We start from the raw sequence: 25,888 nt of genomic DNA, 5'->3' as shown, positions 1-25,888 counted from the left end.
TCCCATTCCTCATGCTGTAGTTGCAACATTTAAAAAAAAAATGTTTACATTATTTTCTCAATATAACAGTGTACAAGATAATGTCATTGTGACAAGGGAAAGTAGAACAAAAAATCCTAACATATCACTAACTACAGCAATTGTTGGTCTGTTTACTGGGATAGTATGTGGGCTAGGCCCCACTAGGAATAATGGACTGAATATTCCTGGGAATTAAAGGGGTACTCCAGCGCTTAGACATCTTATCCCCTATCCAAAGGATATGGGATAAGATGCCTAATCCCGCCGCTGGGGACCCCCGTGATCTTGCATGCCGCACCCCGTTTAAAATCAGTCCCTGGAGCGTGTTTGCTCCGGGTCTGATTACTGTCGATCATGGGGCCGGAGCGTTGTGACATCAAGGCTTCGCCCTGTGTGGTTTGTTACAGTGTGTCACCCCAGTAGTAAGGTGATTACATGAGGAGGGGGTTTGTTACAGTGTGTCACCCCAGTAGTAAGGTGATTACATGAGGAGGGGGTTTGTTACAGTGTGTCACCCCAGTAGTAAGGTGATTACATGAGGAGGGGGTTTGTTACAGTGTGTCACCCCAGTAGTAAGGTGATTACATGAGGAGGAGGTTTGTTACAGTGTGTCACCCCAGTAGTAAGGTGATTACATGAGGAGGGGGTTTGTTACAGTGTGTCACCCCAGTAGTAAGGTGATTACATGAGGAGGAGGTTTGTTACAGTGTGTCACCCCAGTAGTAAGGTGATTACATGAGGAGGGGGTTTGTTACAGTGTGTCACCCCAGTAGTAAGGTTATTACATGAGGAGGAGGTTTGTTACAGTGTGTCACCCCAGTAGTAAGGTGATTACATGAGGAGGGGGTTTGTTACAGTGTGTCACCCCAGTAGTAAGGTGATTAGATGAGGAGGAGGTTTGTTACAGTGTGTCACCCCAGTAGTAAGGAGATTACATGAGGAGGCGGCTTGTTACAGTGTGTCATCCCAGTAGTAAGGCAGGGTATGCCAAAAGGCAGGCCAGTGGGTGGAGTCAGTAAATTAGCTTTTGCCTAGGGTGGCGAAAATCCTTGCACCAGCCCTGTAAATGTAAACATGCCTGGGATAAACCCAGATCTATCCTAAGATAAGAATAAAAAGGACAAATAATATAAGGACAGAAGAGATGGACCAGGTGTCTTTTTTTGTTGTTGAAATCTATGTCTCTATAACTTTTTAAGTGTTAGGGTGTATGTACACATACAGTATCCTGTACATATTTGATGCACAGCATTTGAAGCTGTGTTCAGTCAATTAGTTTACATTGAAATCTGCAGCATCAAATATGTGCAGGATACTGTACAAGCGAATTCACTCTTAAAGAGGATTTAAAGGGGGACAAGTAAAAAGTTTTGACTGGTGCTGACACCCAGCTGATATTGCAATTCATTTCCCCCTAGGCATTCTCTCCAGCTCACTGACATGAAGGTATATATGTAGGTGATATCATCTCAATGATCACTGGGTTCTGACCACTGTGGTCACCATCAATCACTTGGATGATAGGGCTGTATCCTCTTAAAGGGGTACTCTGGTGAAAAACTTTGTTGTTTTTTTTTTAAATCAACTGGTGCCAGAAAGTCAAAGAGATTTGTAAATTACTTCTATTAAAAAATATTAATCCTTCCTGTACTTATTAGCTGCTGAATACTACAGAAGAAATGGTTTTCTTTTTGGAACACAGAGCTCTCTGCTGACATCATGACCACAGTGCTCTCTGCTGACATCTCTGTCCATTTTAGGAACTGTCCAGAATAAAAAGAAATCCCCATGACAAACATATGCTGTTCTGGACAGTTCCTAATATGGACAGAGATGTCAGAAGAGAGCACTGTGCTCATGATGTAAGCAGAGAGCTCTGTGTTTCAAAAAGAAAAGAATTTCCGCTGTAGTATTCAGCAGCTAATAAGTACAGGAAGGATTAAGATTATTTAAAATAAGTATTTTACAAATCTGTTTAACTTTCTGGCACCAGTTGATAAAAAAAAAAAAAAGTTTTTCACCAGAGTACCCCTTTAAATAGGACTGTACTTTTAGCAATGTGCATAAAAAATCATCTTAAAGTGAATGATGTACTTGCTACTCATGACGGGAAATCCAGCAGCTAATCCACCAACCAGCAAGTTATGCCTAAAATTGCTGACCGAAATAAGCCAAAATATTGACAAAAATAATCCCAATCCCCCCCCCGATGCAGATGCACAATCTGGCTCGACGTGTATCATCCTTGGGCATGTTAAAACCCAGCATGCCGTCCCTTCTCTGCCCTGACATTTGTTGAGAGGCCACCATATACAGCAAATGGTCATCCTCCAAATGTGGCATGTTCAGCGAATCTTAACCCCTTAAGGACCGGGGGGTTTTCCGTTTTTGCATTTTCGTTTTCTGCTCCTTGCCTTTAAAAAATCATAACTCTTTCAATCTTGCACCTAAAAATCCATGATTGCTTATTTTTTGCGCCACCAATTCTACTTTGTAATGACGTCAGTCATTTTGCCCAAAAATCTACGGTGAAACAGGAAAAAAAATCATTGTGCGACAAAATTGAAAAAAATACGCTGTTTTGTAAGTTTTGGGGGCTTCCGTTTCTACATAGTACATTTTTCGGTAAAAAAATCTTTATTGTGTAGGTGCATACGATTAAAATGATACCCTACTTATATAGGTTTGATTTTGTCGGACTTCTGGAAAAAATCATAACTACATGCAGGAAAATTAATACGTTTAAAATGGTCATCTTCTGACCCCTATAACTTTTTTATTTTTCCGTGTATGGGGCGGTATAAGGGCTAATTTTTTGCGCCGTGAGCTAAAGTTTTTAACGGTACCATTTTTGCATTGATAGGACTTATTGATCGCTTTTTATTCATTTTTAAATGATATAAAAAGTGACCAAAAATGCACTATTTTGGACTTTGGAATTGTTTTGCGCGCACGCCATTGACCGAGCGGTTTAATTAATGATATATATTTATAATTCGGACATTTCCGCACGCGGTGATACCATATATGTTTATTTTATTTACACTGTGTTTTTTTTTTTTTTATTGGAAAAGGGGGGTGATTCAAACTTTTAATAGGGGAGGAGTTAAATGATCTTTATTCACTTTTTCCCCCCCTTTTTTTCCAGTGTTATGGCTCCCATAGGGACCTATAACACTGCACACACTGATCTTTATCATTGATCACTGGTTTCTCATAAGAAACCAGTGATCAACGATTCTGCCGCATGACTGCTCATGCCTGGATCTCAGGCACTGAGCAGTCATTCGGCGATCGGACAGCGAGGAGGCAGGTAGGGGCCCTCCCGCTGTCCTGTCAGCTGTTCGGGATGCTGCGATTTTGCCGCGGCTATCCCAAACAGCCCACTGAGTTAACCGGCACTTTTTACTTTCACTTTTAGCCGCGTGGCTCAGCTCTGAGCGCTGCGCGCTATTAGTGGCGGGTCCCGGCTTCACTATGACGCCGGGCCCGCTGTGATATGATGCGGGGTTACCGTATAACCCCGCGTTATATCACGGGAGCAGGACCAAAGACGTACCTGTACGTCCTTGGTCCTTAAGGGGTTAAAAGGGTGCTCCGCTGGAAAGAAATGTTTTCAAATCAACTGGTGCCAGAAAGTTATACAGATTTGTAAATTACTTCTATATAAAATCTTAATGCTTCCAGTACTTATCAGCCATTGTGTTCTCCAGAGGAAGTTGTGTAGTTCTTTCCAGTCTGACCACAGTTCTCTCTGCTGACACCTCTGTCCGTGTCAGGAACTGTCCAGTGCAGGATAGGTTTGCTTTGGGGATTTGCTCCTGCTCTGGACAGTTTCTGACACGGACAGAGGTGTCAGCAGAGAGAACTGTGGTCAGACTGGAAAGAACTACACAACTTCCTCTGGAGCACACAATGGCTGATAAGTACTGGAAGGATTAAGATTTTTAAATAGAAGTAATTTACAAATCTGTTTAACTTTCTGGCACCAGTTGATTTGATTTGAGTTCCCCTTTAATCTAATGTGTTTTGACTGTGAAGAATATATCTTCGGTATTCCTCTAAATTTTAAATTGTTTCGTCTGCTTCTGTCTTCAATGTTCGCTAATTTGAGTTGAATGTCTGATATTTCACATTTAGTTTTGCCGTGATTATCTGCAAGATTATTTGGCGCTGACGCGAACTCTTCCATTTTGGATTCGATATGTGAGACTTTTGTATTCAGCACATTATATCTAAGGGTGAACTAGACCCAGTGTATGTGTGTGTAACAGGACGTCATATGAATACAGGTGATACGAGAACATTCTCGGTGTAATCCTGCAGAGTATTGCTACATTTACACATAATATTTTGCATAAGTAATTTTCTCTGTATTTTAAAGTAATATCAGGACTGAACCCTTCACAGGGAGAGGTGTAAATCTTTCCATGATTTTTCTCCATTTTTCTCTGTGACGGTCCCAAATACTGAAGCAAAATACTATGTGTGAACACAGCCTGTAAGTTACAGAAGTTCCACATAAGTTATTTACTGAACACAACACCATTTATTGCCTTTATTTAAATATTAGAGACATTTTTTGGGATGTGCACCATATCAGACATGTTAATGTTTGATAGAATGTTTAAAACAGAAGATTCAATTCTTTTTTTGTTACATTGTCTTTCCCTCTATTTAAATGAATGAATAAACAAAAGATTCAATGTTTGTCAATAGTAAATTAAAAAAAAAAAAAACTTTTTGTTTTCTTTGTAAGGGGAAGGGGGGGGGGGGAGGGGTCACGCAATGTTTTTTTTTAATAGAATGGCTTAATTAAATGTAATTTGTGAATTTGTGAGCTTTTTAATCTCTTTACTTGAACTATTTAATATACATTAATTATTTAATATAGTAAACTATAAATAACTCTTTGTTTTCTTTGTAGGGGAAGGGGGGGGGGGCATGCAATTTTTTTTTTTTTTAGAATATTAAATGTAATATATGAGCTTTCCAATCTCTTTATGTTAACTATTTAATATAGTAAATTATAAATAACTTTTTGTTTTCTTTGTAAGGGGGGGACGACACGCAATGTTTCAGAATGGCTTAATTAAATGTAATATATCAGTTTTCCAATCTCTTTATGGTAAGTATTTAGTATCACCCCCCTTTCCCCAAATGGGACGTGCTACCTCTGCACACCATGCTATACTCTCAGCCACAAAACACATCATAGCATCTGACAGCACAACGTACACATTATCAACTATACTAGCTAAGCCGTTTATACAGTGCTTTCAAACCGGCGTGCCTCCAGCTGTTGCAAAACTACAACTCCCAGCATGCCCGGACAGGTAAAAATGAATTTTCAATAGAACTGTATGCTCTGCATGTAACTCCAGCTGCCGTCTTCTGTGTATTAAAATGTACCAAGGCCATTGTTAGTGCAAGGACTCACCTGTAGTGATAAAGTTGATGGTCGGTACAGAGCAGAGCGTATAAAGTCTGTTGTGTTCCGGACTGTCCCTGCAGATGTTTATTATGTGTGCGGTACGTGTTCTACTTATAAGAACATCAGGACCACAGTGAGGAGGGATTGCAGGGGGAGGTATGATGATGGGGGCGTGGTGAAAAAGGTGTGCTGCACCCCACCCCCCCCCCCCCCCAAAAAAAAAAAGAAAAGAAAAAAAGAAAACTTTTACGAAACTTTAACCCAAAGTATCAAGTATCGTACAGCAGGATTGTATTTGATAGTATAATAGAGCTCTGTATAAGCATAGCATACTGGACATTATATATACATAACATTCGTAACCTAATGTCTGGATATAATTACAGAGCAAATAAAAGTGAGCATAATGTAAGCAGTGACTAATAAGCATCATATGGTCTGCATTGATATTGCTGTAATGTGGGTATGATACCGTATGCAGTATTATATCATTTTATAACAGCAGGTATTATGTTTGATATGGATAACGTGTCAGCAATGAATGATTCAGAGAACTTATGATAAAAGAGAACTTATGTTATAAAAAGAAGCAATAATATTTGTATAGCACCAACATATTCCGCAGCACAATTATGTGGGGACAAATAAAGACAAATATCAGAAACTACAAAATTACACACTAATTATACAAACAGGAGGAGTGCGGGCCCTACTCATGTATTCCCGGTAGGCCACTCACCCTGTTTGCTGGCCGATGTGGTGGTTTTAAGAAGAGTAGGCCCGTGTAGGAGTGGGAATCAGAGGCTCAAGCCGCGCCGCCTCTCATATATTAAAGTGCTGACCCCGCGGTGTAGGGGTAGGAGATACCGTATCTGCTGGGCAGAGGCCCCTCCCCATAGATGACGATCAATGCAGATGCCGTACAGAAACGGCGGCTGCATAATGACGTTCCCAGAATCCCAAAGGACATAGTGACGCTGGCCCTGTGAACATCACACGCAGCTGCTAGATCTGTACTGCAGGCTGCAGCCTTTCCCAGACATAGTAACCACAGGGCAAGACAACCTAACTACTGAAGGGGGTAGGGGTGGCTAATCTGAGAGGATTACCTGCCTACTGGAGGGGGTGGCTAATCTGAGGGTACTTCCTACCTACTGGAGGGGGTAGGGGTGGATAATCTGAGAGGATTACCTGCCTACTGGAAGGGATGCGGTCATTTATCTGAGGGGACTACCTGCCTAATTGGGGTTGTGAGGGTGGTTTATCTGAGGGGACTACCTGCCTACTGGAGGGGGTGGGGGGTGAATAATCTGAGGGTACTACCCTACTGGGTGGAGGTTAATCTGAGGGGACTACCTGCCTACTGGAGGGGATGGGGCATTGCAGGGCTGGTTTTAATCTCCAGTTCAATCCTGCTCGCAAGAGTTTACAGACTAAGAAAAATGAGGCTGAGACAATATAGAGTATACACCATGTTACTTTCAGAAAAATTATAGGAGTACTCCAGTGCAGTAAAACTTATCCCCTATCCAAAGGATATGGGATATGTTTTAGATCACGAGGGGTCTGACCACTGGGACCCTCTGCCATCTCCTAATGGCACCCCGGCAGTCCCCAGAAAGGGTGCGTGTCGAGCCCTGCATGGAATAGCAGGAGAAAAATGTGGTGCATGTTGGAACAATAGAGTTACTTACCTGAAGCTCCCGTGGTTCTGCTCCTCTTGTTCCGATCAACGCCAAGTGGTCCTGTCTTCCTCTAAAGTCCCTTCTCACTTACAAGAGAATTAGGGTCCAGCTTATGGAGGGATATTTGCTGCCCAAAGGCTTAAAGTGTGGCTTGGACGGTCCAGTCCTTGTGTAGTGGCCTGAGAATGGGTTGTTGACTAGGTCAGTTAGATTTGTTGCTCTCAGTAATAGGGTCTAGGGTCCTGAGTGTCCTGGTGGGCCATAGCAACAGGCATGTGTGGAAATTTTAAACTGAAGAAGGACTATATATAATTATATATTTTACTCTGCATATGTATTGTCCTGTATTTCTCTGGTAAAACATGCATACACTGAGTTTCTTGCAGTGTGCAGAGGGTTAAAGTTTTGCTAAATTTGTCTAGCATTGCACTGCATTACATTCAAGAAAGCAGACTAGTCACATATAAAGCTTCTGGCCAATAGCTGCAAGCGATGTCCCAATCCACCCCAATATACTGGTATGTATTCCTGTTAGGCAAATCCCCCATTAGGTAGGTTCTCCAGGTAAGCAGGAACTTCTCCCATTAGATATGTAGGTCATTCATTAGGGAAGGTCCCAAATTAGGTAGGTTTGCCCAGAACGCAAGTAGTTTTCCTATTGGTTAGGTAGGCAGGTTACCCATTAAGTAGGTGCATTTCTTCATTAGGTAGGCAATTTTTCCATCATGTAGGTTCCTCCATGAAGTAGATAGGTACCCTTTCTCATTAATAATGTCCCTCTTTGCACCTTTCTGTTCCCACACAGTGAAAGCATGCCTTCTCCTTACTTCCTTGCTCTGGTGCAGACATGTGAGTGCTGTCTCTGCCCCTAGACATCTTATACCCTATCCAATAGGATAGAGGAGAAGATGTCTGATCACGGCGGTCTGGCCAATTGGACCCCCTGCATCCCAGTCATCCGTTGCAAGGAGCAAACATCGATCCATGTCGGACAACGGGCGAACACAGCTGTCATGTCCCCTCTATACATGTCAATGGGAGGAGGAGTGATGGCTATGAACTAGTCATCACGCCCCCTCCCATAGACATGAATGGAGGGGGCATGGGGTGACATCAAGCTCCAAGCTTCTATGTTCAGAATGCTGCCGTGCCTGCCCAGAGATCACGGGGGGTCCCTGCGGCCGGACCACCCGTGATCAAAAATCTTATCCTCCATCCTTTGGATGGGAGATAAGATGTTTAGGGGTGGAGTACCCCTTTAACTCTTGGCCTCTTGTAGGTCACAGGTCTGAAGCAGCCTACAGAGTTCTACAGGAGCAAATGGTGGACAAGGAACCAATGTCTCCTTGCTCTGCCACAGCTTTAAACTGTATGTATGTCCTCACTCATCAAAGAGATCTGGGGCGAGGGTCCTGGATATCACGGTGCTAGCCACCACCCACAGTTTCTTCTACTCATCCTGCAGACATATTGCCATTCTGTTACGAATACTGATCCTTCAGACATATTCCTTTACCAATAACACAGAATCATCCAGTTATTTCATTTTATCCTATTTATTAATTTCTTTGGAACTATTAGATTCGTTTTTTTGTGACAATCATATCTGATTGAGTAGTGTATATTAGATGTTACTGACATGCAGAAAAAAGAAAAAAATCCAGCTCCCAGAAAAAACAAAAATATTAAAACTTAACGTTTACTTATTAAAATGGCATTCCGATGATGGAAAGTGACATGTCACTCAATAAAAAACAGGAGTGAAACTCAGACGTGTTTCGAGCCTATGCTCTTAATCATGGCCATGACTAAGAGCTTAGGCTAGAAACACGTCGGAGTTTCACTCCTGTTTTTTATTGAGTGACATGTCACTTTCCGTCATCAGAATTACATTTTAATATGCACTAAATAAACGTTAAGTTTTAATATTTTTGTTTTTTTCCGGGAGCTGGATTTTTTCTCTTTTCTACATGTCTGCATACATCGGGGAATAGCGGTTCCCTGCATCCGTGCTTCCGGACTACATGGATTAAGTGCCTGATGTTACATGAAGACTCGGTGAGCTGATCTATGCTTCTTTTTCTATTTTGCCATCAGATGTTACTGCTCTGCTTAGGGCTTCTTTGGAGTTTCTGATTGGTTAGCCTCCCTTCCAATATTCCTGACTTTTGCAGTGTGTTGCGGATTATAGTGTACGCTTTGTGCATTTAAACTCAATATCCCTTATATTTCTTTAGTACGTTGTTCTAGCCTAGTTTTGCTCCTGGTCAATCTGGTTGGTTTTGATTTGTTATTGTGTATTATCTAATTGTTAGACAAATATCACTCAGAAACTGATGTAGACATATGAAAAAAATATGTAACCCTAACACCAGACACCATTGACAATTACTGTTTCTGAAAATATTCCATATATAAACCTCTGCACAACCTACCCTAACACAAACAATATTAGTAAAACAAAAGAAAAAACAGGCGCTACCTTGTGGAGTATCAACGGGATCACAGGTGTGAGGGAGAAGAGGGTAAGGTACCAGCCCACACAACAAGGATACTCGTCTGATTGAAAATGTAGAGGTCTGCAGCCTTCCTGAAGACAATAGGCAAACGTGGAGAATACTTCAAGATACCAGTAGTATAGGCGCTGACCAAGGAGAGGACGTGGAAGCCAGGTGGATTACAAACGGGTTTAATCCAATGCGACGCGTTTCGGTGAAACGCGTCGCATTGGATTAAACCCGTTTGTAATCCACCTGGCTTCCACGTCCTCTCCTTGGTCAGCGCCTATACTCCTGGTATCTTGAAGTATTCTCCAAGTTCACAAGCAATATTAGACCTCTAGGACTGAGAGACAAAAACCAAGGCTAAACAGTACTCCTAAGGAGCAAGTGCAAGAGGATAACATTTGGAGAAATGGATCCGGAGGGACCCTTTTTTGGCTGTTTTCGAACACCCAGAACCCGAGAGCAGTTTCAGACAAACATCTGCATAGGTCCATCACAAGAATCATGGTGAACCTCCACTTTATACACTCCCTAAGCCTTTTTGAATAGTCTAGAAAGATCTTTATACTGAGCGTGACCAATTTAGACTACTTAGTTGCGTTTTTATTGTCCACCATAACCTTCAGTAATCCGGGGCAGGTATTTACACCACATGCCCCATAAGATATACAAAGAAATAAGGAATATGGCCTTGAATCAGTGACTTAATGTGGCCTGGTGCCCACTGTGGAAATAACAGAATACTCCTTGGGTCTATCATCAAAACTAAGTAAGAAAAGCGTGAAACTAAATGAGATCATATAAGTCAGAATGAAAAATGGAAAAGTAAATACAGAATTAACCCTTCTATATCTTTTTTTTCCCAAGATCATCCCAAACACACAATTATAATTTTTTTCTTTGTCGAATAACAGCCAAAATAATTGCTCAAAACACTAAGACTATGTTCACCTAGGAGAATTTCTGAGCGGAATCCGATGGAAAAATTCAGCTTGGAAATCCATTGGATTCTGCTGCACTGCTCACATAGCTGAAATTCTGTGGTAGAAACATCTGCTGCGGAAATTCAGATGCCGGTCTCCAGAGAAAGAATTGACACGTCAGTTTTTTTTTTTGCAGAATCTGCTCAGAGATGCATTGCCGTCTATGGAGATGGCACCATTCCAAGCGGTTCTAGCAGTCCTGCAGAATGTTCTGTCTAGAGTGTCACAGACCAACTAGGGGACAGGGAGAGTGAGCCCTAAACTGACCCTAAAACATCTCTCCCTGCCTACTTGCCCATCCATCCTAAACGATGGATCGACAACTGGGCGCCGGTCCCTTCCTGTGCTAAAGCGCAGTGGCATAAAAACACATAATATACATAGTCGGTCACAGGCCAGAAACAGAAAACTACCAGACAACCAAATATACCAGACAGAACACAAATACTAACAAACAGTTCATAAACTGGAAATAAGATAAACAGCAGACACGATAAAATGAACAAGACTAGGCATAACAAGAGTATACAGCAGAATCCAGGAGATGAAGGGGATAAACAGAAGAACTGAGAGCAAAACACTAAACTGAACAGGTAAGTTACTAAGAACTATCACAAGCAGGTACAAGTACAAAGGACAAACATCAGATCAACCAAACAGGATATAAATATAGGACACTGTTCACACTGGGACACAGAACATACAAACTGAACTCCCCACTCCACTATAGGAGTAGCCAAATATAATAAAGCCAAATAGGCTAATGGCCAGCGGACACACTCCACCGTGTGGACAAAATGCTGACCCAGTAGGAAACGGAAATATAATACATGAAACACAAGCCTGGAACCGGATAAGTCTGAATAGACTCCAGAACAGGAATATAACATACAGGGCACAGTTAACAAGCAAGACTCAGACATAGTGTGAACACCGACAAAGCTGAATAGACATAATCCTAAAACCGACTAATGTAACACAGACTAAAATACAAGGAACATGCTATATAACCATGGCTAAAAACCCACATAAAATGACAAGATAAATACAAGCAGAAAATGCTCAAGCAGAAATAGAATATAGCACAAACAGACATAGTAGTATTGCACTCAATAACCAGCACCAGAATGCAGGAGAACTCTGGCTAAATAACAACACCTGAGTTTTCATTTGTTCAGAGCATTAACTATTTCCTATCCAGGTAAAATAGCAAACTGCTCTGAACAAATTAGTGTGAGAATACACACCTAAACAGAAAAATACAAAAACAAATAAATGGACATTACATAGAGGTTTTCCTGGCAGACATTCTGCCATGTGAACATAGCCACAGATGGGGATTTTCCGTGCTGAATTCCGCTGAAGAATTCTTCCGGAAATTTTGCTGAAATTTACTGTACATTCATTTCAATGGGATTCTACTTTCCCAGTCACACAGTGGAATGTCTGTGGCGGCCATTCCGCCGAGGAAATTCTGCAAAATATAAGATCAGTCTTATATTTTGTGGAACTTTGCAGTGAAATCCCATTGAAGTCAATTCTGGTGGAATTCCGCAATTTTTGCAGAATTTCACAAATTCTACGTGTGACCATAACCTAAGAGGGAACAGAGTAATGTAGTTTATGCACATATCATTACTGTGTTAATAGACCCTCTATTGCAGAAAATAGTCTATGGGACTATATTACTGACCTGTATGTACATCTGTACAGTATGCTACCATACTGTGCCTCTTTGAGTTTTGCTTCCAGAGGACAATACCAGCAATGCTGCATAAAAAAATGGATCCCTAATACCGCACTGTGCAGGAAGCCTTATGCCTATTCTGCATTTGGGTACTGGTGCAAACACTGGACTTCTGCAATACTTCTGAAGAGGTGAGACCAGTCAGTGGAAATCCAGAAGCTACAGACAGGCTAGCCAGTGATCACAAGATGATCTGGAAGGTTAAATAACAAACTGTTATTTCCATAAAAGAAAATCTTTCCAAAACAGCAACAGTGGTAAATACTCCTCTAGGAGAGTGGGAGAAGCATGCTCTTTGATGCGGTGATGCCAATTATTGGCAGAAATGAACTGATGAGAGGGATGATGGCCGCTATAAATAATACTATATCCCTCATAAAGCCTTTGATTCTTCATGTTGTATGGAAGGAAAGCGAACACAGTGAACGCTAAACTTCATGTATTCACTTTAGACACATTTCTGTTATTAGGGAAGAGTGGGCAAAGGCTTAATATTGGCTACAAAAAAAAAGAAAACAAGGACCTGAACCAAGTTATTTCTAAAGTGCTACTGTAGTAGAAGGTTACTGAGAAAAATATTACCAATAATGCTGGAAATGTAAAAATCGGATACTATAAAAAAAAAAAATTGCCCCCCATAACTTGCATAGGGGGTCATGCTCCATCAGGACATTTAAGGGGTACTCCATTGCAGAACATCTTGTTCCCTTTCCACAGGATAGGGGATGAGTGTCTGATCACAGGGGGTCTGACCTCTGGGAGCCCCCATGATCCCCTGCCTGGCACCCCCCCTCTCTCTCTCTCTGTACAGAGTGATCTCTACTCCATGCATGGATTACTGTCGACCACCGCACAAAGTGGTGGCCAACACCCCCCTCCATGTAGCTCTATGGGAGAATTGAAGATTCCTGTACGTTCCCTTTGCAATGGCCAAACAATGACGTCCCAGATGTGCTCAATTGGAGACCAGTTTGGAGACACTGCAGACCATGGCGGCATATTTAGGCCACACATGCTGCTTACAAAAGCTTGAGTAACATGCAGCCGGGCATTGTCATGTTGAATGGCTGTACCACTTGTTCCACAAATAAATCAATGTAATAACAATGCGGATTTCCTACAACCAATACTCTCCCTTTACAGGACCACATAGTGGGGCACTGCAACAGCATTTAAACCATTTACATCCAAATGCCATACATGCACTGCACCTATATGTCAGATTACAATGAAGCTGGGTAAGAAATGAGCCTGCTCCATACCCGATGGGTACTGGCTGCTATCTGCAGCTGACACCTGCTGGTAATGACCGACATTAGAGATCACTCTTTTAACAGTTTAAAAGTCAATAATGATTTTGGCATTTAAACAGTTCTCCATTTCATTCCTGGTGGTCTAGTGGCCTGATCAGCACCTCCGCAATATAATTTTGGGGTACCAACTGGTGGCCATTGCAGCCTGAGCCCTTTATTAGGCCTCAATGCCTTCCGTGACTCATCGACTTATGCAGTCAGCCAAAGGCAGGCTATACCAGTAGAGCACTGATCTAATAGATCAATGCATATGAATTGCATTGATCTATATAAGCAATCAAAATATTGTTTCTAAAAGTGTCCTAGGGGGACTAAAAAAGTTTAAAATAAATCCCCAAAGTAATTAAAAATTTAAACCCCCCTGTTCTTTCCCCCCCCCCCAAAAAAAAATTGGTCTGAACTATTTAATTATAGCACTCCTGATTCTGCACAGTCAATAGCTGAAATAAAAAAAAATATCAAAAGCCGAAATTGTAGATTTTTTTTTGTTATATTACATCCCAGAAAAAAAGAAAAGCGACCAAAAAGTCTGATCATTACGTAAGCTGTACTGATAAAAACTACAGATCGTAGCTCATTATTGACAAAATAATGCTACATTAAAGGGGTACTCCAGCACTAAGACATCTTATCCCCTATCTAAAGGATAGGGGATAAGATGCCTGATCGCTGGGGACCCCTCCTGATCTTGCACGCAGCACCCCTTTAGAATCAGTGCCCGGAGCGTGTTCGCTCCTGGTCTGATTACTGTCGATCACAGGGACGGAGCATTCTGACGTCACGGCTCCGCCCCCTCAATGTAAGCCTATGGGAGGGGGCGGAGCGTGACATCACACGGGGCAGAGCCGGGATGTCACAATGCTCCCCAGCAGCGGGACCCCCGCGATCAGGCATCTTATCCCCTATCCTTTGTATAGGGGATAAGATGTATTAGCGCCGGAGTACCCCTTTAAACACCCTACATATTTCAGACACCATGTGACAGCACAATATGAGCAAAGGCATTGTGTCTGAAACGCGTAGGTGTTTTTAAATGCATTTTGTTTATGTCTGAACGACATGTTTTAATGGCTCTTTAATATAAAAAAAAAAAAAAAAAAGAATTTTGGAATTGGACATGCCAGATTTTCTTCCACATTTTCCTCCACATTTTCCTGTTAAAATAAATGCCATCTTCAGAAGTACCTGGCCGATTTGTTGGTTTTCACTGTTTATGTACTGTTTTTGGAAAACCCCACTCCTGGTATGTTTGTTGAATATATAAAAAGTAATAAACTTTTACATTTCAAAACAAAAACAAACAAAATTTAATAGCTAGTTTTGTTACAGATGATGTATTAAGAGCAACAATGGTATTTGGTCTCGTTAAATCTGCAGCTTGTTTCGATTGTTTTCGCTGAAGCTTTTCTAAGCATTTAAACAACCCTCCATGGGTTTTGCTATTCTCATCTTGGCTGGATCCAAGGCCGTTATAAATTGGTCCCTTGGATGGATTCCTTCCGTGTGCTGTTCAATAGTTTCAGGTCACTGGGGTTGAAGCTGATCGCTTCTATTTTTTCGTCCTATTATTAACAGAATTTTAAACTAAAGAGCCACACACAGGCATCGGAAAGTCAGGAAATCATGAATGCACCAAGTCATGGACAATACATTAGGTTTGTTGATCTTTCATAGCCTGCTGTTTGCAAGCAACGTAACCAAGTTCATTGGAAAAGTTTTACTCATAGTCAGTCAACTGACCTTCTTAATGCTTTTGACAGATATATAAATACACACACAAAGATATAACAGTCTATCTACAATTTTGTGTGGAGATGCTTTTCTAGTTATACTGGCAAACGTAAAATGTATAAAAAGAGAAAAAAAGGTGCACTTTTGGCTAATATCAAGGTGTTAACTGTCAAGATCAATTACAAAAATATGAAAGGGGTACTCAGCCCCTAGACATCTCCTCCCCTATCCATCACGCCCCCTCCCATAGACATGAATAGAGGAGCTGCCCAAACCCAGCATTCTGAAAATAACTTTACGAACGCTGGGTGCTGCACAGAGATCACGGGGGTCCCAGCGGCAGGACCCCCATGACCAGACATCTTATCCCCTATCCATTGGATAGGGGATATGATGTCTAAGTGCGGAGTTCCCCTTTTAAAGATCAGATCGCTGCTGGGGACCCCCGGGATCTCCGCTGCGGCACCCCGCTATCATTACTGCACAGAGCAAACTTGCTCTGTGCGTAATGACGGGCAATACAGGGGCCGGAGCATCGTGATGTCACGGCTCCGCCCCCTCGTGACGTCACAGCCCGCCCCCTCAATACAAGTTTATGGGAGGGGGCGTGGCGTCCGCCACGCCCCCTCCCATAAACTTGTATTGAGGGTGCGGGCTGTGATGTATGCCCGTCATTAGGCACAGAGCAAGTTTGCTCTGTGCAGTAATGATAGCGGGGTGCCCCAACGGAGATCCCGGGGGTCCCCAGCAGTGGGACCCCGGTGATCTGACATCTTTTCCCCTATCCTTTGGATAGGGGATAAGATGCTGGGGGCGGAGTACCCCTTTAAAACCTCAAGGTGGCTACTAACTTCTCAGAGTTATGTAAAACCCTAGGCACCATCCTATGTCTCCCTTGTAGAAATATCTATCCAAATGGTGTATGAGTTGAAGTATCCAAGATATCTCCTTCATGCAGTCAGAGCGCTGTGATCCCCAAAAGGAAAAGATCCGCGCATGAAGCCAAATCTTGATTTGATTTTTATTTTTGTTAATACCATAAAAATCTAACAGCACATGTTGGCACGAGCTTTGCACTTTTATCCTGTACACACAAACAAAAAGGAATATAAAACGTGTTAAAAGTTGATATACACAAAAATATGCTCATGGAAACATAGGCTAGGATTACTTATATCCAGCGTCCAGCATACGTGAACCCAGCCTACAACTGGACACAACTGATAAGCTGCGTTCCCCTGTCCGGTGCCAGTCAGGCATGTCCAACCATCCGGTGTCACGCCCCCTCCCATAGACATGAATGGAGGGGGCGTGGCATCACATCACGTCCCCAGTCCCGGAGGTTTTCGAAACTAGAGATGCAGTCCCCGCATAGAATGCGGGTGCTGCAGGGAGATCGCGGGGGGTCTCAGCAGCTGGCCCCTCGCGATCAGATATCTTATTCCCTATCCTTTGGATAGGGGATAAAATGTTTTTGCCCGGAATACCCCTTTAACCCTTTAACACTGCAGGAAATGACTGTCATAGAACATTGCTGCCTGGAAATGTGGAGGAGCTGGTATTTGTGAATAACAGTTTGTTTAATAAGCAGTACGCGCCACGGACTATAAAATGTAATAGATATGGAGAGCCTTAGATTTTTATACAAAACATGACTTTGGCTTATAATTGAGAACCAAAACATGTTTGCACATTTCTAAAAAGAAAAAATTGTATCATAGTTTTCTCCATGCAGATCCTCATTGTTTCAGTCTTCAAGTGAATAGGTGTAAACTAAAACAAATTGGCAATAGTTTTCATCTGGGATCACACGTTGTGGCCACAATGCGATCCCGTTGTGACTGTTTGCAGATGTCAATTTTACTGTGTTTTAATATTTTCACTGTGAATATGTATACCATATAAAGGTACCCACTATTACGTCATCAAAAACACAGCTGGACCATTTAATAAATATATATTATTACAGGTTATGAAAAGTTTTGGAAAAATAAATGATATTTTCAGACAGGTATATATTGGGCACCTTTATGGGCCTTAAAGGGGTACTCCCACCCTAGACATCTTATCCCCTATCCAAAGGATAGGGGAATAAGATGTCAGATCACCGGGGTCCCGCTGCTGTGGACCCTGGGATCGCTGCTGCAGCACCCCGCTATCATTACTGCACAGAGTGAGTTCACTCTGCGCGTAATGACGGGCCATACAGGGGCTGGAGCATCGTTACGTCACGGCTCCGCCCATCGTGACGTCAAGGCCCGCCCCCCTCAATACAAATCTATGGGAGGGGGCATGGCGGTCGTCACATCCCCTGCCATAGACTTGCATTAAGAGGGCAGGCCGTGATGTCATGAGGGGCAGAGCCATGACGTCACGCTGCTCCGTCCCCTGTATCGCCCATCATTATGCACAGAGCAAACTCGCTCTGTGCAGTAATGATAGCGGGGTGCCACAGCGGGGATCCCCGGGGTCCACAGCAGCGGGACCGCAGCGATCTGACATTTTATCCCCTATCCTTTGGATAGGGGATAAGATGTGTAGGGGCAGAGTACCCCTTTAAGGACCTGCTGTTAATGTCTTGGTGCCAGAACACACAGGAAACCATCAGAGCTCTTTAAAAGTCCATGCCTGTAAGTGTCTCATTTGGTACCATTTCCACCAACCTACAGCATGCAACCATATTAGTGTGGGTAACAGAGTCTAAAGTTATCCCTGTGTGTTCACCAAAGCCTACCACAAAGCTAGAAAAACCAGGTTCCTAGGGGCCCAGGTTGCATCTGCAAGGCCCTGGGAAAAAGTATAGGTGCAGGTGGGAGGATTTCTAGGTGACAGATTCCTATAATCTCTTAACAATGATATTCACTGTTTAAAGGGTTAAAGGGGTATTCCAGGAGAAAACTTCTTTTTTTTTTTTTTAGATCAACTGGCTCCAGAAAGTTAAACAGATTTGTGAATTACTTCTATTAAAAAAATCTTAATCCTTCCAATAATTATCAGCTGCTGAAGTTGAGTTGTTCTTATCTGTCTGGAAACAGTGCTCTCTGCTGACATATCTGCTTGTCTCGGGAACTGCACAGAGTAGAAGAGGTTTGCTATGGGGATTTGCTTCTACTCTGGACAGCTCCAGAGACACGAGTCATCAGAGAGCAATTAGATAGAAAAGAACAACTCAACTTCAGCAGCTCATAAGTACTGAAAGGATTAAGATTTTTTAATAGAAGTAATTTACAAATCTGTTTAACTTTCTGGAGCCAGTTGATAAAAAAAAAAAAAAAAAAAAAAAAAAAAAAGGTTTTCCCTGGAATACCCCTTTAACACCTTGTACATATGCATGTTGTATGATGTGAAATATTTATTCTTTTAGCTTTGAACAGACCAGGGGTATTCCAGGAATCTTTTTTATTTGACTATGCTACAGGGGCTGTAAAGTTAGTGTAGTTCATAGTGCCTGTACCTGTATGTGATGGTTTTCTCTTCGCTCCAAAATGTATTTTACCAGCATATAAAATGACTGTTGTCTCAGATTTTTCCCAGGTTGCAATGCGGCCAAGACCTGACTCACTAGTCAGCTGGTGACAGGGAAACTGTCTGCTTCAGTGGGTGGAGGGATCGCTTGGTGGAAGAGAGATCAATCTGCAACAGCTGTAGGCACCCTGATTGACAAAACTGATTTGAATGGATGCAGCTCATTTATGTTTCAATGGGTGGGGTGGCTGATATGTGGGAGAGAGGAAAATGGAATTGTGGGATTTGTAGTCAAAAAAAGAAAAGTCAAACAGGAAATACCAGTTCACAAAAAGCTAGCCACAGTGTTATGGTAATCTCACAACACAGCCATTTAGCCCCAAGACAAGTGCAGATCCTTCCTAAGCATGTCCATTACTGTCTGGCAGGTACGTACCAAAATCACCTTATGGTGGATTACCCCTTTAAATTGTAACATAAACCTGCCCTGTTCAATAGTGTGGATACTGATGACCCAATTAAGAACCCTTGTTTTCATTGTGACAATGTTTCCACTATGAAAGCTGACATTAGACAACAGGAAATATAGACAGAAATTAAGTCTGACCTATGTACAGTAAAATCTCCCTCAGCGGACACCTCCCAATAGGGGACAGTTTTTTATTCCCCGGAAGAGTCCCATAAGACTTAATGTATTTATACCCTCCAAATAGGGGACACTCCCAATAGTGGATGCGGACACACCGAATGGGGACAAAACACTCCTAATAGGGGACAACCAGGCTTATGTTCCGCCCCTACCTAGTACTTAGAGCCACCGTCAGGGGGGGTACAGACAATACCCCAGTAAGTGGCCCTGGCCCCCCACTGCACCCCAATGCAGCAGCTCCAGCACAAAAGCAGAAGACTGTTTAAAAAGCCAAGCAATCCATAACACTCACCAACAAGAGTTGAAATAAAGTTGGTCATACATTCACAATGATGATCATTTCACTATCACAGCTTCATCAAAGTCCAAGAGCGTTAAAAGGGAACTTCGGTGGAATTTTTATTTATTTTTTTTTAAATCAACTGGTGTCACAAAGTTAAACAGATTTGTAAATTACTTCAATTAAAAAATCTGAACCCTTCCGGTACTTATCAGCTGCTGTATGCTCCAGAGGAAGTTGTATTTCTTTCTGGGTTTCTTTTCAGTCTGACCACAATGATCTATGCTGACACCTTTGTCCGTATCAGGAACTGTCCAGAGCAGGATAGGTTTGCTATGGGGATTTGCTTGTACTCTGGACAGTTCCTGACATGGGCAGAGGTGTCAGCAGAGAGCACTGTGGTCAGATTGGAAAGAACTACACACCTTCCTCTGGAGCATACAGCAGCTGATAAGTACTGAAAGGATTAAGATTTTTTAATAGAAGTCATTTACAAATCTGTTTAACTTCCTGACACCAGTTGATTTAGAAAATGTTTTTTCCACAGGAGTACCCCTTTAACCCCTTAAGGACCCGGGCTTTTTCCGTTTTTTCATTTTCAATTTTTCCTCCTTAACTTAAAAAAATCATAACTCTTAAAAATTTTCACCTAAAATTATATATAATGGCTTATTTTTTGCGTCACTAATTCTACTTTGTAATGAAATTAGTCATTTTACCCAAAAATCTACGGTGAAACGGGAACAAAAATCAATGTGCGACAAAATTGATGAAAAAACCCTATTTTGTAAATTTTGGGGGCTTCTGTTTTTACGCAGTACATTTTTTGTCAAAAATTACACCTTATCTTTATTCTGTAGGTCCATACGGTTAAAATGATACCCTACTTGTATAGGTTTGAATTTGTATCACTTCCGAAAAAAATCATGAATACATGCAGGAAAATTTATACGTTTAAAATGGTAATCTTTTGACCCCTATAACTTTTTTCTTTTTCTGTGTTCAGGGCGCTTTGAGGACTCATTTTTTGCGCCGTCATCTGAAGTTTTTAGCGGTACCATTTTTGTTCTTATCAGACTTTTTGATTACTTTTTATTCACTTTTTTGTGGTATAAAAAGTGATCAAAAATGCACTATTTTGGACTTTGGAATTTTTTTTGCGCGTACGCCATTGAACGAGCGGTTTAAAAAGTGGTATATTTTTATAAATCGGACATTTCCGCACGCGGCGATACCACATATGTTTATTTTTATTATTATTTACATAATGTTTTTTTTTATTTTTGGAAATGCCGGGTGATTCAAACTTTTATTAGGGGAAGGGATAATTGAAAGGGTTAATGATTTTTTTACACTTTTCTTATGCAACATTATAGCTCCTATAGGTGGCTATAACATTGCATGTACTGATCTTTTACACTGATTGATCCATCTCCATAGGAATGGATCAATCAGTGTTTTCGGCGATTGAATGCTCAAGCCTGGATCTCAGGCCTGAAGCATTCATTCGGCGATCGGACATCACAGGAGAAGGTAAGAAGACCTCCTCCTGTGCTACAGCTGTTCGGGATGCCGCGATTATACCGCGGCGATCCCGAACAGCTTCCTGAGCTAGCCGGGCACTTTTACTTTAGTTTTTAGCCGCGCGGCTCAGCTTTGAGCGCGCGGCTAAAGGGTTAATAGCACGCGGCTCAGCGATCAGTGCCGCGCGCTATTAGAGGCGGGTCCCAACTTCACTATGACGCCGGGCCCGCCGCGATATGATGCGGGGTCACCGTGTGACCCCGCGTTATATCGCAGGACCGGGACTCATGACGTACGCATACGTCATGGGTCCTTAAGAGGTTAAGTCAATTGGATATGTCATCCCTTTACGATTAGTAAGGGTCCAACCTCTGGGACTTCACTTAGACTGAGAATAAAGGGGAACCCAGCCGCAATTCAGTGCTATTGCCCATTTAGAGTTCTCAGTGTTGATTTAAAGGGGTATTCCAGGAAAAAACTTTTTTTTATATATCAACTGGCTCCAGAAAGTTAAACAGATTTGTAAATTACTTCTATTAAAAAATCTTAATCCTTTCAGTACTTATGAGCTTCTGAAGTTAAGGTTGTTCTTTTCTGTCTAAATCCTCTCTGATGACACCTGTCTCAGGAAATGCCCAGTTTAGAAGAGGTTTGCTATAGGGATTTGCTTCTAAACTGGGCGTTTCCCGAGACAGGTGTCATCAGAGAGCACTTAGACAGAAAAGAACAACCTTAACTTCAGAAGCTCATAAGTACTGAAAGGATTAAGATTTTTTCATTTACAAATCTGTTTAACTTTCTGGAGACAGTTGATATATAAAAAAAAGTTTTTTCCTGGATAACCCCTTTAAGGTTGTTCTTTTCTGTCTAAATCCTCTCTGATGACACCTGTCTCGGGAAACGCCCAGTTTAGAAGCAAATCCCCATAGCAAACCTCTTCTAAACTGGACGTTTCCTGAGACAGGTGTCATCAGAGAGGATTTAGACAGAAAAGAACAACCTTAACTTCAGAAGCTCATAAGTACTGAAAGGATTAAGATTTTTTTTTTATAGAAGTCATTTACAAATCTGTTTAACTTTCTAGAGCCAGTTGATATATATATATAAAAGTTTTTTCCTGGAATACCCCTTTAACAACCACTAAAAGACATTATATACTTCAGTTACTGCAAGGGCCTCAAATAGGTGTTTTCCGAGGGTAAGCAAAATATTAACATCTGGGCCAGACTAGGAACAATTCCATAGAAAGCCAACTAACCTATCAGTATGGTTTTACAGCATTGGTGACCACATGGCAACATAGGGAGAACCAACCTAGGACACCAAGTGCCTCAAGTCACCACTTCCCACCATAGCGTCCTATATATACCGTAGTGTGTCTACTTACCAATGGGACCAAGGCCATATTAGTGAGAATTCTAAGACTATTTAGGTAAAGACTATGGCCCAGATTTATCAAACTGTATGAGAGAAAAAGTGGAGAGATTTTTCCACAACCACCAATCACAGCTCAGCTTTCACTTTACCAGAGCTTGTTAGCTGAGTTGTGATTGGTCGCTCTGGAAAAATCTCTCCACTTTTTCTCTCACACAGATTGATAAATCTGGGCCATAGGCCCAGATTTATCAATCTGTGTGAGAGAAAAAGTGGAGAGATTTTTCCAGAGTGACCAATCACAACTCAGCTAACTAGCTCTGGTAAAGTGAAAGCTGAGCTGTGATTGGCTGCTGTGGGAAAATCACTCCACTTTTCCTCTCATACAGTTATATAAATCTGGGCCTATTTGTTTTCTTTTAGCCTACTGCCAGTCTTGTCGGAACATTAGCATCGTACCAACTATACTGATCAAGATGTCCTAATCTCTAAAACATTGGCGCAGCATAACCTGAATCCATATTACGAGACGAAAATGAGATTTCCAGTAAACTCAGCCTTCTTTTAGGAAACACATTTAAATGTCTCAATAAATAGAGTCCATGGTAGTTAACTAGATTAAAGCGGGGCTGGAAAATTACAAGGCACGGAACATTATCTGCTACGTGTATAAACAAGATCACAGTTGCAAATCAGCAATTGGGATTCATTGCACTCTTAAATTAAATTTTAAAGTTTCCTTTCTGAACGGTCACCAAATCTGCAATGAAAACTTAGACACAAGACATCAAAACTATTATTGTAGGGTATTCTAGAAGTCCCAGGTCTATAAAATGGTTTGGCGGACTTTTACAAGACATAACATACTTTAACATACTTATAATTTAGGTCAGGGGATTTATTTGAAACGGATACATAACATACATTTTTTTTTGTCTGACAGTTTATCATCAGTACAAAAAAAATACAAAAACAAAAAACACCCAGACCCCGACCGATGAAAACTTATCAAAAGTTTTTTAAAGTCATAGGTTCAGTTTACGCAGCACTTTACAACTGGGGAATGTAAAATGGTAAGTAACCAAAACAAATACACAATAAGACAAAAGGAATACTGGCACAAGTTAATACACTGTTTCCAAAACAAAATCTGGGGATTGTTTCTACCCCCTTCCCTTCCCCCCTTCACCAGTAGTAATCACATTCTACTTGTTGCCATCAAGTATCGATCCCACCGCTAGTTTGTCTGTCTCCCCCGCTGCACTGTTTTATATCTACATTTACATAATAAAGAATATTTGATCTCCATGAATAGGTGAATGCTATCCTACTGTATATCCTAATTTATGGTATCATTGATCACATTAGTAATAAAGTTATTTCTTCTAAATTAGCTTTAAATGTTGTAGGTGAACTTGGGATCCATAACTGTGCAAGAACCTCTACCTATATGAGGATCTCATGGCACTATGACGGTCAGGGGCGTAGCTAGAAACCACAGGCCCCCACAATGCAAAAAAATTATTCGGGGCCCTTTACCCCCCCCCCCCCCCCTCCCAGGCAAGGCCCAGATTGGGACCAAAAATAGGCCCGGGCATTTTAGAATAAGCAGCCCATTTTTTTGATGGGGGTCCGACTGCTGGGACCCCCACCGATGACCTCGGTTCAAGTGGCTCTCCAGCTGTTGGAAAACTAAAACTCCTATCATGCCTGGAGAGCCTGATGCATTTGGGAGTTTAAGTTTTTTATCAGCTGGAGAGCCACAGATTGGGGTACAGTTTTATCCATCATTACTGCAGAACATACAAGTGACTACAGCTCTGATAGGACAGTCAGGAAAATACACAATGATATCAGTGACCTGAGTGACGTCTTCTCTGTTGTCTTTCCTTTTCTTCTTCACCTGGTCTAGGCACCAGGTCTTCTTCCAGCTACATCTTCTCTGCAGAGTCTGACACCAGAACATCATTGGTTCCCCACTCTGTCAGCAGATCCTCATCCTCTATATAAAGACAATGATCATTGTAACTCTGCCAGGCACTGTACCCTAAATATAATACTGCCACACACTGTACCCACTCAATATAATCCTGACACACACTGTACCCACTGAATATACTACCACACACTGCACCCTCTAAATATAACATTGACAAACACTGTACCTACTGAATATAATACTGCCCCACACTGTACCCTCTGAATATACTACCACACCCTGTGTCCTCTGAATATACTACCACACCTTGCGCCCATAAAGAAATTATCACACACTGTTTCTTCTTCAGCTGAATTCCACCCCTGCACTGTCCTCCCCCAGACCCCAGTGTCCCCCCAGACCACTCTTTCCTCCTCCAGACTTCTCTGTTTCACCTTCCCGACCTCTAAGTGCACTCCACACTCCTCTGCCCCCTCCCCAGATCCCAATGTCCTGCTCTAGAAGGCTGTCAGAACATGATAGGAGTTGTAGTTGTGCAACAGCTTAAATGGAGCAGATTGGAAAACATCAATCTAAACCAATATTCCTCAACTCATCAGTGATGTATTTTAGTTTTTTGCTGTCCTAGGTCGACCCATTCCCCCACTGGCCCCCACCCCTCCGCATTGGTATATAATATATGTATGACAGATGTGTATATGACTGGTGTATGTATGATAGATGTAAGTATGACAGATGTGTATATGTATGATAGATGTACAATAGATGTGTGATCTTATCATACATACATCTATCATACATACACACATCACATACACATGTCTATCATACATGCACACATCATACAAATACACACACACTTCATACATACATAATTACACACATTCATATGCACATCATACATATACACATAAAATAATCATGCATACACACATCATACATGCATACACATCGTATATACATCCCCCCCCCCCCCCCTCTCATTCTCGTTGTGCTCATCACCCTCCAATTTCCGGTGCTAGGCCTGCTCTAAAATGCATTATCTCAATAGACAGCAATGCATTTCCTAGCATATTCCACCTGAAGAATTAACATGTCCACTGGAATTTGAATTTCCGCGACAGATGTTTCTGGCACGGAAAATCTGCTGTGAGTGTGGTGTAGCAGAATCCCTTTGAAAACAATGGGGCTGTAACGAAATTTCTGAGCAGAATTTTTCTGCCAGATTCCGCACAGAAA

General features: G+C 41.8%; 1 protein-coding gene and 1 long non-coding RNA gene across 4 annotated transcripts in view; one reads left to right on the top strand and one right to left on the bottom strand.

Annotated features, from left to right (window-relative positions):
- Positions 1–25,888, top strand: part of LOC130295246 (uncharacterized) — a 65,676-nt gene that overhangs the window by 21,815 nt on the left and 17,973 nt on the right. The window lies entirely within an intron of this gene.
- COCH (cochlin) overlaps positions 1–25,888 on the bottom strand; it is a 68,881-nt gene that overhangs the window by 38,679 nt on the left and 4,314 nt on the right. Inside the window, exon 2 of one of the 3 annotated variants that reach the window (XM_056545804.1) lies at positions 24,572–24,712. The exons of 1 other annotated variant lie outside the window; for it this stretch is intronic. The gene's annotated coding sequence lies outside the window, so the exon portion shown is untranslated. Of the gene's footprint in view, positions 1–22,723; positions 22,808–24,571; positions 24,713–25,888 lie in introns of those variants that run through there. One more of the 3 variants, XM_056545805.1, reaches the window with a different exon arrangement.

Source organism: Hyla sarda, chromosome 11 (assembly GCF_029499605.1).
Source record: "Hyla sarda isolate aHylSar1 chromosome 11, aHylSar1.hap1, whole genome shotgun sequence".
NCBI classification, from domain to species: domain Eukaryota; kingdom Metazoa; phylum Chordata; class Amphibia; order Anura; family Hylidae; genus Hyla; species Hyla sarda.
This window is presented reverse-complemented; position numbering and strand designations above follow the sequence as displayed.